This window comes from Tachypleus tridentatus, chromosome 11, assembly GCF_004210375.1.
Source record: "Tachypleus tridentatus isolate NWPU-2018 chromosome 11, ASM421037v1, whole genome shotgun sequence".
NCBI lineage: Eukaryota > Metazoa > Arthropoda > Merostomata > Xiphosura > Limulidae > Tachypleus > Tachypleus tridentatus.
The window spans coordinates 93,705,512-93,715,853 of record NC_134835.1 but is presented as its reverse complement, the minus strand read 5'-3'; the positions used below and the strand labels follow the sequence as shown (position 1 = coordinate 93,715,853).

The 10,342-nt window shown below is 32.4% G+C and overlaps 1 pseudogene across 1 annotated transcript; it reads right to left on the bottom strand.

Moving 5' to 3' along the window:
• Positions 1-436: 436 nt before the first annotated feature.
• LOC143231395 (adenosine 5'-monophosphoramidase HINT1-like) lies at positions 437-6,754 on the bottom strand (annotated as a pseudogene). The gene is made up of 3 exons (XR_013016894.1): positions 6,751-6,754; positions 6,041-6,171; positions 437-2,696 (listed from the first exon to the last, which is right to left on the bottom strand). The product of XR_013016894.1 is annotated as an adenosine 5'-monophosphoramidase HINT1-like (transcript).
• Between the last annotated feature and the right edge of the window lie 3,588 nt (positions 6,755-10,342).

Genomic DNA, 10,342 nt, shown 5'->3' with positions numbered 1-10,342 from the left:
AGGTTCCAAATTATTTTGTTTCAGTTAAAACACATACTTTGATATAAAACAAAAATTGTTATGTTTCATTTTATGTGATAATTCTGAATAAAAAAAGTAGCCATCAATTAAGTTGCCAAAAATCATTTTAACAACAAATATTAACTTTACAGCTTATATGTTTCTTGTATTAGATAAACAATTTTTGTTTATTCTATGCAATTTGTACAATAGACTGACAACTCACAAACATATCTGTATCTATTATCACAGGCAAGATTTAATTATGTCACACAACAGGAATATGGAAGCATATTCTAGAAGGTCTCTAAAACATACATACAAGTGTTCTGTCATGGGAGACATGTTATCAATAAAGTGTGCATGGAACATCTATCATGTATTTCAGGATTTGTCTGTATCTCAGAAATGTCCTGGAAAGAACGTCACAAGAAGGTTGAACTTCCAAGAAGTTTGACTTTTTTTTAATTTCATGCAAAGCTACACATGGGCTATGTGCACCAGCCATCCCTAATTTAACAGTGACAAACCAAAAGGAAGGCAGCAAGTCAACACACCACCCACCATCAATTCTTGAGCTACTCTTTTATCAACAAATAACAGGGCTAAACATAATATTATAACACCCTCATGGAAGAAAGGTCGAGCATGTTTGGTGGTGGGAATCAAACCCACAACCCTCTGTAAGTAAGGCACCCTAATCATCAGGTCTTCCAGAAAATTAAAGGATTGGTAGCAAGTGCAATTAGTAATTTGTTACATTTCAATACATGCATAAAAATATACACAAATGTGAAAATTCATGTTCTTCAGTACATTTCACAATTTCCAGCTTTCACAACAAATGTGTATTTAAAAGAGCTTTGGTTAAATGTATTACAGGGAGCCCAAAAATTTGCACAACAGCTTTGTTATACCTTACACTGATTACATAACTTTCTATCAGATGTTTTTCATTTTCTTTTCTAGATTTTGAATTGTTCAATTAAAAAAAAAACAAAAAACATTGTTCACATTCAAGTATGGCAGAAGTGCTCTTAGGGTGACTGACACTACTAACATGTTTTCACCAGTAATGACTTTTACATCAGGCATAAATAGCATGGAACTGTCAGTAGATAAAAAGAAAATTGTAGTGCACTCTACTGTACTCTCATCACACACGCAAACATAAAACTTTGAGCTAAAATTACAGTATTTTATTAAAGTGTTAATATACTGGATTTACTAATGTATGGAGGGAATACAAAATCATTTATGTATGTTTGACAGAAAGCCTTTAATAAAATAATAAAATTCTCAATAAGGACTGAAATATTTGATTAAAAATTTATAATATAAAAAATTAAAATAATAGGCTTCTATAAATTTAGCAATTATTGATCATGCTTAAAGGAAATTAAATAATTCAGGACAAAGGGCACAAGCAGAAGAACAACATGAAAGTAAATAATTCATTTGGAAAAAAAAAACTGAGTAGCAAACAAAGAACATAAAACAATTTTCCAAAGCGTGACTGGAAAGGAAATAGATGATATAAGGTAAAATAAGTAAAGACGAGAAAGAAATATATTTTTGGAACTTCAAAACTAGAAATGACACCATGGAGAATTGAACCACAGATTTAAGAATTTAAGTTCGTAAACTTATTACCTTGAGATCACATCAAAAGTTCAGGAAAAGATAATAATAAATGGATAACAATGTTTTATGATTACACCATAAAACATGAAATGTTACTATCTACAGTAGTGCAAGAAGGTTCCAAGTTAATACAAGTGTTATTAATTCATACTGGAGCTTTCTCAATTCATTCAGAAAACTCAATATGGATGTTCAATTTCACAAAATGTGTAAAATGAACTGTAGATAAATTTTTTAAGCAAGAGATTCTTTTAGTAATATTAAGCTTTACATTATTATATTTGATTTATTCATAGAAAATATTGTGTTTATTTATCCCCTTTAAATGTTCAGTTGTATTCCAGATGGTAATACACCACCTCCTAGTAGCAGAGATAAATATAGCTAAAGCTCATTCAAATCATTGATAAGTGTACATACAGAGCATTAAGTACCTTACTTTGGTCAATTAAGACAAAAATCACCAATAAAACTAAGTATGCCTAAGAATTTTTTTTTTTTTCTTTATTCAACTATTAACTGTTGCTGAAAAATATTGCAGCAAATCTGGAAAAAGAAAATGTATTAAGTGTGACTGATACAAGATATATTTTGCAAGTATACATTTCAATTTTAGATTAAGTTGTACATAACTTGCTTCATCTTTTGAGCAGTTGTTAAGTAACTCTGTAGATCAGCTTCTAAAAAAATATTACTGGTTTAAAAAGGCATTTCTATAAAGTAGTTTGCAAAATTAGCTTAAGTTCTAATTTGTACAGCATATGACATTTTGCAAGCAAAGAAAGTAATCTTTGAAGTATGATACCTGTTGAAATTATAACTAACTACACACTTAGCTATCATTATTGAAGCAGCAACATTACTTTCTCCGACACAGTTATTGGTTCTTAACCAGGGGGCCAAATCATCTGTCGACCTCCCAGAACATGCACATGGAGATGAAAGACTTCTTGCCCTCCATGTTGGCCATCATTAATCACTACACGATATCCATTATTTAGTCCGAGGTCCTTGGCCACTTTCTGGGCAATAAACAACAGATGTCCTAGTACCTACAAAAAAATTTTAAAAAATAAACAAAATTTAAAATGAAAATGTTGAGTTACATAATCAGTAAAGGATCACTAAAATTATTTCACAAACATTAAAAAAAATAATTACATACAGTAATTTTGCAGAAATTTAGAACATTTTCATGGTGTTTGCAATTTCAACACATCATAACAATTTTTAAATTACGTAGTTTCTTGAGAAAAAGTTTCCTATCTTAGAAAGTTCTGGTAAACCAATTGGAACTTCTCACTTATCAACTAAATACATGGAAAATTTTATGTAAAGGCATTACATATAAAACACTATAGAAATGTAATTCATGTAAAAAGCAACATAATTACACAACAAAGCAACTGTTTTTAGATGCACATCTCTAGACCTTTTTAAATATTTTATTTCTTTCCTGGGTCATTTGCACATACAGAAGAAATTTAGTTTCCAATCTGTTTTTTTTTTTTTATGAGTTAGCATAAACTGAAAACTTCCTGAATTTTTAAACCACTCTTTGACATTAAAATTTGAATGTTGGTGTTCAACCTGGTAAAATGATTTGAAATTTTATCACACTATTCTTTTTCTCATGCTGTTATATGATAGCCACTTTGAAAAAGACCTAAATCATAAAATCTGAATTGACTGAATGTAGTATGTCTTCATACTACAAACAGTTGTATAAAAAAAAGCAAAATAAATTAAGCTAACTTTGTAAAAGATTAAAAGTAACACTAACTCGTATACACCCACAAACAAAATTTTGACTTGTATAATATAACATAAGGATGTCAAAAAATTATTTTCAAAAAATCCATGAACTCTGTTACACATTCAAATATGGTTAATATGTCTAACTGTATGAAAAGCCTTCATAAGAAAAAAACAATTGCAATAACAAAAAATAACACATTTTTTCAGCCATGACGAGTTAGTTCATTATCTTACTGTTAGAAAATATCCATATTTCAACAACATAAAAATGAGGACAAGTCAGTCTACATTATTGAATAAATATGATAATTACAACTTACTGGTTTCTCCAAAACTAAGTGTAAATGTACATACATATTTAACCAATAATAAAAGCCAGGAAGATGATTGGAAAGTTCCCACAAATATCTCATCAAATGTTGACAGTAACAATGAGAACACTATTGTGGAAATTGCTCACAGTTCTTGAAGATAAATATCAAGTACCACATGTATATGATGTAACATGTTCAACTTCAGTAGCCCTCCCACATTAATCACGCTAACAAAATATTTCTGGATAAAAGAACTGGATATTTGTTTATTACAGTAAAAATCTGTTGAAGGAGATCAAGTATTAATTTTCAAAAACAGAATTTAAAACAGTGTGATGACATAAAACTAATTACACAATACAAAAGAAGGCTAATAATATAAAAATGTCATAAGAACTAAATAAGAGAGAGCAAACAAACAGAAACCAGCTACTGTATAGAAGACATGGAAAATAACAAAAATAATGATAAAAAAGATGTCAGATCTCGAAGAGATTCTGTTTTACACAAATGTGTCACTCATGACACCAGATGCTGGGGCTCATAGCGTGTGTGTGTGTGTGTGTGTGTGTGTGTGTGTGTGTGTGTGTACACAATGAAATTATTTTATTCCATGTTTTTTTTTATTTAATTCACAAGCTTTTATTTCTCAGGCCATGACATTTTATCCTTCACCTCCACTTTTTATGACCCATGTCTTTCCTAAGTACATGAACATTTTCCCCAACCCTACCTGATTTCTCCCCTCCTCCCCTGACTTTTAGCCTTATGCTGAACAATTTACCTCCCAGCTAAACGATGGTATCAGCATGCTTCATCACCCATGAGCTTTGGATCAGTCTGCCTTTGCCTTGGGGTTTCAACGGTTCAAGATTCCTCCCAGTCTCTGGGACTTAAAGTCAAGACAGTATGGTTCTCATTCTACCCCCCTGCATGGGTGTTGGCTACCAGCAGCATGGGTTTGGAGGTAGTTGACTTACTCAGTACAGCCTCTCATGCCCTATCCACTCTAAAATGTGGGGCTCATCCTCTCTTTACCCATTTTTCAGCTTCATGCAAATGACTTGTGTATATCTATTTAAAGGTTTAGATACTTATTCTCCCCTCAGTTCCCTCCCACTTGGATTGAGCTCTTATCCTTTTCCTGCCCTTTTGTCTTCATTCTTTAAGGCTAGGCAAGGAGTACACCTGGTGAGAGGTGGTAATATTTCCCTCTGCAGATCTTCCAACCTGAATCTCAACTCTCTCATCCATGGAGGTATCCTTCAAATACTTTCTGGAGGGTGGGGGGTCATCTGCTCTTACTTCATGCCAGCCTCTCCTCATAATCAGTGTGATGTGAGATTCTAGCTAATCTTGTGAGAGAAGGAATATTTTATCAGAAGTTATAATTTTACTATACTGAAAATATACTTGCAACAAGTACTTCCCTCTGCTAACTCTTCCTGCCCTTCCTTCCCAAACTATTCCTGCCCTTCTGTTTTCTGCCACACTTTGAAGTGATAATTTAGTACAGGCACATAAAGGGAGTTACATGCATCATACAAGTATACTATTGCTTTACTGGTAGACAGGTGGCATATGATGATTTACACAAGACATGTTAGGATCACTCTGTCCTGATAGGGGGAGCAAAAGGCTTGTGGTATGTGCAAGGAATTAGTTCACATATAGGGAGCAGCAATGAACACAAAAATAAAGGTACTGAAAAAAAATACTTAAGTGCAATTAATTCCTTTGATGTATACATAAATATACATAATATATAATATACAAATATATACATAAATTACTTCTTTTATATCATAGACATGGTTTAGTATTAAAACAGTTAATTCAAATTCACAGATCCAAGCACAGAAAAATAAAAAAAATTGAATACAATTAAAAACAACTTCGTGTTTCTGAGTAGACTACTTACGTCTAGAATAAACTTTAAATATAAATACGATTATACATAATGTTCAAATAAAGTATCATATACATGAACACTCAATCTCAATTTTTATTAAAATAAATTAACAAGCATTAAGAAAAGTATCCTATGGCAGTAAATGAAACTGTAAAGCAATCATTCATACAATAACTGAGTTTGTAGTTGGTCAGAAGTAAATGTGATCTTAAAAACAAAATAATGTATGTAATGGAATAAACCAGTGCTTATTAGATTTACTTATGTCCTCCTAATTTCTCTTCTTTTTGGTAAACATGTTCAATATACAAATATTTTATACCTAGAATTTAAAAAAAAATTGCAAGTAAAGCCTTAAAGAAACAGTAACATTAAATAAAAACATTTAGATTACAATAATGAGCTTTCACACCTCTTCATCAGAGTCTTCAGCCTTGGACAGTTGTGGAATGGGCTTCTTCGGAACAACAAGAAAGTGAACAGGAGCCTGTGGATTGATGTCATGGAATGCCACACACTATTTAGGTAAAAATAAAACAGAATCTCAGCTTTAAATCTGATGTTTTGTTTGCTTGTTTCTATGAGTGAGGAGTGACACCAATAGCCTAGATGGTCTTCTACCATTTTGTTCTTTAGTCTAGCCTTAATCTTTAAGCAAAGAAAAAAAAACTGTATGAGGGTAACATCTAATAACTGTCATATTCAGCAATAAGAACATTTATTATTATTCACTGGTTAATTCACTTTATGATCTTGCACCAGTATATAAATAGGATACAAGGTCCATCAGTACAACTCCTATCACAAAAATACAACTGAGCACTAATAGAGCAAACATCTCCAGTACACTTTGCAATGGAAATTATCTGAATTTTTTTGTTGTTGTTTTAAACCAAAGTATCGTTTAGATCACAAAACATGGTTCACTCTAGGTTAACATCCTATTTGTCAGACATGCAAATGAATAGGTTTCCATTGATATTAAATGTTACATGAATCATGAAAACCACCATGCATTTATACTATAATTTGCATTATAGAGAAAAACTCTCTTTGTTAACCTGAAGATGACCTAGAAAGGTCGAAACGTTGTTCTCTGCTTATCAGTAAAATTGTTAATACCCATATCTGCCGTTCCGAGATACATACAAATGCACATGGTATTTATAAATATTCAACGATGATTGAATAATAGAACATACAGTTATCGCTTGAGAATTTTATTATAAGTTAAACAAAAGTGACTATTTTTTCTTGCTGTTTCTCAATAGGAAAACCTTAAAAGTTGTTTTTTATTTTAATAAGTTTTCTGTCGTTTTCTTTTTTGCTGAAATGGCTTTATCTTTATGTTCTGATTATAAGGCCTATCCATATGACATGGTTGAGCTTCTTAATGCCTATCGTTTGTTGTAAAATTTGGCTGTAAATAAGTTTCTATGGACACACAGTACTTACCAAGACAGCAGGACAGAAATACCAAACCTCATTTTCATGGGTGTTATTTATTTAAGTGTTTACAAGTAAGTTACATATTATTAAGTGATAAGCGTCCATGTAACATATTACAGAGCACTCGATACAAAACTATTTATACTTATATAACAAAACAGTCATGTATCATGCTTTCTACAGTGGCTACGGTGAAATGAGGAGAAATATTTATTAGTGACCGTCTGTTTTCTTCGTCTAGAGGCGTGTGCCAGGAAGATTTTTAGTTTTGGCAGAGGAATTTGCTAAAAACCATCCCAACGTATATATTTTTTCTAAAGTTGTATTCCAGATAATTTTAATTACTTTACGAACCAGAAAGCAGTTGAAATGATATGATTTTCGGATCATAAAATGAAATTCAAAGTGGGAAAGGGAATATTTCAGTCAAGGATTTAGAACATAAAGAAAGCTTATCGTGTTGAAGTTTAATAGCAATATATTGAAAAAGGAAACGAGGAAGAGAAGATTGCCAACAAGGCTTAGGTTTAAATATTAATACCAAATAATTTCCTCTTTATGCAGACTTCTTGTATTACACCTGCTGCTTTACCTCCACAGTTGGGACATTTAGGCAAGCACATACAACCACAAATGAGACAGTTCACCTTAATGTCAAAGTCTGATTATTGCGATCTTTTAATGTGAGATCCCCAACAACCATTACATTTTAATTCTCGTTGAATGTGTTATTTCGATGTGATTCATTTTAGTGTCTCTTGGCATATCTTCAATAAGACACCTTAATGAACCAAGCACTCGTCTTTTGTTTTACAGAATGGCCTTAGGGTTTCAATCTCTCTCGTAGGCAAGATTTATTTCAATGTACAAAAAAAGTTCTCTACCTACCATGTTAACTGGACACTCGCCAGAGTCTTGACCAGGACAGATAGATTTGTGTTTTTTTGAAGTTAAGTACAAAACTGCACAATGAGTTATCTGTGTTCTGCCCACCATGAGCACTGAAAACTGTTTCTAGTGTTATCAGTCCGCAGACATTCCGGTTGCCTCAATGAAGGGGGGGCAGATTGTAGGAGTCATTTAAGCTAATAGACCTTATTAGTATGCACTTTTTACTCTTATTTCTATTTACGTGGCCTGGCAACCCGGCTGTAAGGGTCTTTTTTTGTTCATTTCACAATATTATGGAGTGTGTGTATTTGTGTATTTTTCTTATACTAAAGCTACATCGGGCTATCTGCGGAGTCCACCGAGGGGAATCGAACCCCTGATTTTAGTGTTGTAAATCCGTACACTTACCGCTGTACTAGCGGAAAGCATTATGAAGTCAAAGTTAAATGCAGGATTTCCAACACAAAACAATAATTTTAAAACTGCAATTCCCTTTTCAAGATTTCCAATGAGTTATTAAAACCTAATGAAAAGCTAAACCAATTAACCATACGTCAAATGAAAAAATGCGCTTAATCACAGGTGTATGTATTCCATATTTAATTCCTTGTAGCTAAACTTTTATTTGTTCTATATATATATTATATACATATATATATATATGTGTGTCTGTATGTATATCTCTTTGAATATATCTTTGGTAAAAAAACTAGAACAAAGCTAAAAAGATAGAGCAGAATTTCTGTGACTCTGTCCATGGAACTTCACTTTTGCCCAAGCCTGAGTTATTGTCACAGTTGATCCAAATGCTAAAGATGCAAATTTTCTTTGAACTACTGTTATTTCAACAAATATAAATACTTTTACATCACATTAAAAACAGCAGCTTTATATATGTTTTAGATTCAAAGAAATAAACAGTCAGATAGTGGTAAAAATATATAATCAAAATTATATTTTCTATGTAAACTTATTCAACATTATGCTGTAGTTTAGCTGAAGCAAGTATGAAATAGAGGACGTTTTCGTAGCTGTCATAAATGTGTGTAATTTAATTGATCTAAGTGGCATTACTCTGTTTGAATTAAATCAAAACATCAGAGACTATTACTGCCCTAAAATCATTTGTTACTGTCGAGCTGGATCTTGAAAAACTGTCACAGCCACTTTCATTCAGTACCTCCAATAAAATCGAAGCAGTGATTGTTCAGCCTAACAAAATGTGTCAGGCATTGTGAATAGCCTGTTTCCTATATCATTTTTTTAAAATTCAAATTACATATTAGTTTGTATCTACGGTTACATTTACAGACACCTAGTAACATTTGCTAAGAGATTTAGCGCGGTCATAATCCGAACCTTTAAATTATTCTTAGAATATCAGGAAAGAAACTATGTTTGCACAACGACTAAGAGACTTGAAACGTTCCAGTTGTTTTCCAGGCATTATTAATGAAGAACCTTTGAAATATTAGGAAATCACAATGAGGTTGTTGAACATTTTCGTTAAAGAAACAGAGATACGTTCGGTGTTTTGATAAAAGTCCTATTTTTAATATTTATATAATTATTTAACACGAGTTTTTTTCACGTAACTGCTTAATAATTATATAGAGTTGGACCATCATTAGAGTAATAACGCACTAACACTGGAGTTACCAGCAGAATCAGAAAGAAAGTTTATTTCCGAACCTAAGAGAAACTTCAGCACACTCCAACAACAAGAACAGTTCTTTGTTCACACGCGTCGAAACATGTTACGTGTACTGGTAACTGTAGACTAATTACAAATAACAGTTTATTTATTGTGTAAACAAAAATAAGCTGTTCTTTCTGACCGTAATATTTATTTATTTATGATTTTACACAAGTATCCAAAATAACAACTTATTTAATCCTAGTACAGAAATGGTTGATCTCATGAGTATGTCTGCTGCAACGCTAGAAACCGTGTTTCGATATTTAACCGTGGTGGTCAGAGCATAGAAAACCAATTGTGTAGCTTTGTGCTTAACTACAAACAAATTCATGAATATGTGTTTACTTCTTTCTTTTATTATATACACTACATGGCCAAAAATATGTGGACACCCGACCATCACACCCATATGTGCTTGTTGAACATCTCATTCTAAAACCATGGGCATTAATATGAAATTGGTCCCCTCTTCGCTGCTATAACAGCCTCCACTCTTTTGGGAAGGTTTTTCACTAGATTTTGGAACATATCTGCGTAGATTCGCTCCTATTCAGTCATAAGAGCATTAGTGAGGTCAGGGCAAGAAGACTTGGATCGCATTCAGTGTTCCAATTCATCCCAAAGGTGTTCGATAGGGTTGAGATCAGGGATCTGTGCAGGCAAGTCAAGTTCTTC